Source organism: Bos mutus, chromosome 1, assembly GCF_027580195.1.
Source record: "Bos mutus isolate GX-2022 chromosome 1, NWIPB_WYAK_1.1, whole genome shotgun sequence".
Lineage (NCBI taxonomy): Eukaryota > Metazoa > Chordata > Mammalia > Artiodactyla > Bovidae > Bos > Bos mutus.
This window is the reverse complement of record NC_091617.1, coordinates 136,234,527-136,239,809: the sequence shown is the minus strand read 5'-3', so window position 1 is coordinate 136,239,809 and position 5,283 is coordinate 136,234,527.

Here is a 5,283-nt window from a genome sequence, read left to right as displayed (position 1 = left end):
ACCATCCCCATGGAAAAGAAATGCAAAAAAGCAAAATGGCTGTCTGGGGAGGACTTACAAATATCTGTGAAAAGAAGAGAAGTGAAAAGCAAAGGAGAAAAGGAAAGATATAAGCATCTGAATGCAGAGTTCCAAAGAATAGCAAGAAGAGATAAGAAAGCCTTCCTCAGCGATCAGTGCAAAGAAATAGAGGAAAACAACAGAATGGGAAAGACTAGAGATCTCTTCAAGAAAATTAGAGATACCAAGGGGACATTTCATGCAAAGATGGGTTCGATAAAGGACAGACATGGTATGGACCTAACAGAAGCAGAAGATATTAAGAAGAGGTGGCAAGAATACACAGAAGAACTGTACAAAAAAGATCTTCACGACCCAGATAATCACGATGGTGTGATCACTGACCTAGAGCCAGACATTCTGGAATGTGAAGTCAAGTGGGCCTTGGAAAGCGTCACTACGAACAAAGCTAGTGGAGGTGATGGAATTCCAGTTGAACTAGTTCAAATCCTGAAAGATGATGCTGTGAAAGTGCTGCACTCAATATGCCAGCAAATGTGGAAAACTCAGCAGTGGCCACAGGACTGGAAAAGGTCAGTTTTCATTCCAATCCCAAAGAAAGGCAATGCCAAAGAATGCTCAAACTACAGCACAATTGCACTCATCTCACATGCTAGTAAAGTAATGCTCAAAATTCTCCAAGCCAGGCTTCAGCAATACGTGAACCATGAACTTCCCGATGTTCAGGCTGGTTTTAGAAAAGGCAGAGGAACCAGAGATAAAATTGTCAACATCCGCTGGATCATGGAAAAAGCAAGAGAGTTCCAGAAAAATATCTATTTCTGCTTTATTGACTATGCCAGAGCCTTTGACTGTGTGGATCACAATTAACTGTGGACAATTCTTAAAGAGATGGGAATACCAGACCACCTGACCTGCCTCTTGAGAAATCTGTATGCAGGTCAGGAAGCAACAGTTAGAACTGGACATGGAACAACAGACTGGTTCCAAATAGGAAAGGGAGTATGTCGAGGCTGTATATTATCACCCTACTTATTTAACTTATATGCAGAGTACATCATGAGAAATGCTGGACTGGAAGAAACACAAGCTGGAATCAAGATTGCTGGGAGAAATATCAATAACCTCAGATATGCAGATGACACCACCCTTATGCCGGAAAGTTAAGAGGAACTCAAAAGCCTCTTGATGAAAGTGAAAGTGGAGAGTGAAAAGTTGGCTTAAAGCTCAACATTCAGAAAACGAAGATCATGGCATCTGGTCCCATCACTTCATGGGAAACAGATGGGGAAACAGCGGAAACAGTGTCAGACTTTATTTTGGGGGGCTCCAAAATCACTGCAGATGGTGATAGCAGCCATGAAATTAAAAGACGCTTACTCCTTGGAAGGAAAGTTATGACCAACCTAGATAGCATATTCAAAAGCAGAGACATTACTTTGCCAACAAAGGTTCATCTAGTCAAGGCTATGGTTTTTCCCGTGGTCATGTATGGATGTGAGAGTTGGACTGTGAAGAAGGCTGAGTGCCGAAGAATTGATACTTTTGAACTGTAGTGTTGGAAAAGGCTTTTGCGAGTCCCTTGAACTGCAAGGAGATCCAACCAGTCCATTCTGAAGGAGATCAGCCCTGGGATTTCTTTGGAGGGAAGATTCTGAAGCTGAAACTCCAGTACTTTGGCCACCTCATGCGAAGAGTTGACTCATTGGAAAAGACTCTAATGCTGGTAGGGATTGGGGGCAAAAGGAGAAGGGGACGACAGAGGATGAGATGGCTGGATGGCATCACTGACTCGATGGACCTGAGTCTGAGTGAACTTTGGGAGTTGGTGATGGACAGGGAGGCCTGGCGTGCTGCGATTCATGGGGTCGCGAAGAGTCGGACACAACTGAGCGACTGAACTGAACTAAAATCACTACAGATGGTGACTGCAGCCATGAAATTAAAAGATGCTTGCTCCTTGGAAGAAAAGCTATTACAAACCTAAACAGCATATTAAAAAGCAGAGACATTATTTTGCTGACAAAGGTCTGTTTAGTCAAGGCTATGGCTTTTCCATTAGTCATGTATGGATGTTAGAGTTGGACTATAAAGAAAACTGAGCACCGAAGAATTGATGCTTTTGCACTGTGGTGTGGGAGAAGACTCTTGAAAGTCCCAAGAACTGCAAGGAGATCCAACCAGCCCATTCTAAAGGATATCAGTCCTGAAGCTTCATTGGAAGGACTGATGTTGAAGCTGAAGCTCCAATACTTAGGCCACCTGATATGAAAAACTGACTGCTTGGGAAAGACCCTGATGCTGGGAAAGATTCAAGGCCAGAGGAGAAGGGGATGACAGAGGATGAGATGGTTGGGTGGCATCACTGACATGATGGACATGAGTTTAAGTAACCTCCAGGAGTTGGTGATGGACATGAAGCCTGGTGTGCTGTAGTTCATGGGGTCACAAAGAGTCAGACACAATTGAGCAACTGAACTGAACTGAAAATTAATGTTATTTAAGGAAAGATATAAAAACTGCTGTAAGTCCCCTCTCTGCTGAGAGCTTTGCACTTTCTTCCTCTTTAATAAATCCTATTTGCTTGCTACTGTGATTGTTTGCATGTTTGTGGATTCCATTCTTCGGCTCTGCAGACAAGAACTTGGATTCCTGTCTCATTACCAATGGTATTCTTCACAGAACTAGGACAAATAATTTCACAATCTGTATGGAAACACAAAAAATCTCAAATAGCCAAAGCAATCTTGAGAAAGAAGAATGGAACTGGAGGAATCAACCTACCTGATTTCAGACTATTCTACAAAGCTACAGTTGTCAAGAGAGTATGGTACTGGCACAAAAACAGAAATATAGATCAATGGAATGAAAAAGAAAGTCCAGAGATAAATCCACCTATGAACACCTTATCTTTGACAAAGGAGGTGAAAATATACAATGGAGAAAAGACAGTCTTCAACAAGTGCTGCTGGGAAAACTGGTCAACCACATCTAAAAGAATGAAACTAGAGCACTTTCTAACACAATACACAAAAATAAACTCAAAATGGATTAAAGATATAAATGTAATACCAGAAACTATAAAACTCTTAGTGGAAAACATAGGCACAACACTCTCTGGTAAATCACAGCAAGATCCTCTATGACCCACCTCCTAGATTAATGTAAATAAAAACAAAAATAAACAAATGGAACCTAATTAAACTTAAAAGCTTTTTCACAATGAGAGAACCTATAAGCAAGGTGAAAAGACAGCCCTCATGATAGCTTATAGTGAATGATTCCTGATCTCCAAAGAAGATTTAGCTTTGGAATCAGGGACCAGGCTAGATCACTCAAGAGTTTTTGTGTATGAGTTTTATTAAAGTTTGAAAAGGGACAGAGAAAGCTTCTGACACAGACACCAGAAGGGAGATGGAGAGTGCCCCCCTCACTACTCTTAGCAAGGGAGATATATACACTTTCAGTTGGTTATTACAGTGAATCTAAAGAAAGTCTCAGTGTTGTAAAGGTCTTAACAGACCCACTCTCACAATATCCATTTTAAGATAATGGGATTAGAGCTAACAGTAGAAAGATTTTACCAGACCCACTCCCACAGTTTACATTTTAATATGAGAGGATTGGTCAGAAGATTCTTACTAAGAAGAAACATGTCCTCAAGCAGGATAAATTGTTGTTATATAATCCTTGGTACAGAGTTTAAGGAAAAACATATCCTTGGGCAAAATGATTTGTTTTGTTGTGTAATCATTAGCTCTGAGCTTAAAGAAAAGGGCATTTTAGGAGACTAAGACAAGGAATATAGACCAAAAAAAAGTTTGTCTTTTCTCCTCCTTGAGGACCCCAGACTCCTATCTCCTCCTTGAGAGTCCCAGACCCCTTTCTCCTCCTTGAGGACCCTGGACTTCTTATCAACCTACCTAAGAATTGACTCTCTCATCCAGAATGGGAGAAAATAATAGACCCAACAACTGACAAAGAATTAATCTCCAAAATATACAAGCAACTCATGCAACTCAATCAGAAAAAGGAACAACCAATCAAAAGGTGGGCTAAAGAACTAAACAGACATTTCTCCAAAGAAGATATACAGATGGATAATATGTTAGTTCCTCAGTGGTGTCCAACACTTTGTGACTCCGTGGACTGTAACCTATCTGGCTCCTCTGTCCCTGGAATTCTCCAGGCAAGAATACTGGAGTGGGTTGCCATTTCCTTCATACAGATGGCTAATAAACACATGAAAAGATGCTCAACATCACTCATTATTAAAGTGAGTGAAGTGAAGTTGCTCAGTTGTCTCTGACTCTTTGCGACCCCATGGACTGTAGGCTATCAGGCTCCTCCCTCCATGGGGTTCTCCAGGCAAGAGTAATGCAGTGGGTTGCCATTTCCTTCTCCAGGGGAAGCTTCCAGACCCAGGGATCAAACCTGGGTCTCCCGCATTCCAGGCAGACACTTTAACCTCTGAGCCACCAGGGAAGCAAATCACAATAAGGTATCATCTCATGCCAGTCAGAATGGCCATCATCAAAAAGTCTACAAACAATTTTTATTCCAATCCCAAAGAAAGGCAATGCCAAAGAATGCTCAAACTACCACACAATTGCACTCATTTCACACGCTAGTAAAGTAATGCTCAAAATTCTCCAAGCCACGCTTCAGCAATATGTGAACCATGAAATTCCAGTTGTTCAAGCTGGTTTTAGAAAAGACAGAGGAACCAGAGGTCAAATTGCCAACATCTGCTGGATCATGGAAAAAGCAAGAGAGTTCCAGAAAAACATCTATTTCTGCTTTATTGACTATGCCAAAGCCTTTGACTGTGTGGATCACAAGAAACTGTGGACAATTCTGAAAGAGATGGGAATACCAGACCACCTGACCTGCCTCTTGAGAAACCTATATGCAGGTCAGGAAGCAACAGTTAGAACTGGACATGGAACAACAGACTGGTTCCAAATAGGAAAAGGAGTACGTCAAGGCTGTATATTGTCACCCTGCTTATTTAACTTATATGCAGGGTACATCATGAGAAATGCTGGGCTGGAAGAAGCACAAGCTGGAATCAAGATTGGCGGGAGAAATATGAATAACCTCAGATATACAGATGACACCACCCTTATGGCAGAAAGTGAAGAGGAACTAAAAAGCCCCATGATGAAGGTGAAAGTGGAGAGTGAAAAAGTTGGCTTAAAGCTCAACATTCATAAAATGAAGATCATGGCATCTGGGCCCATCACTTCATGGGAAATAGGT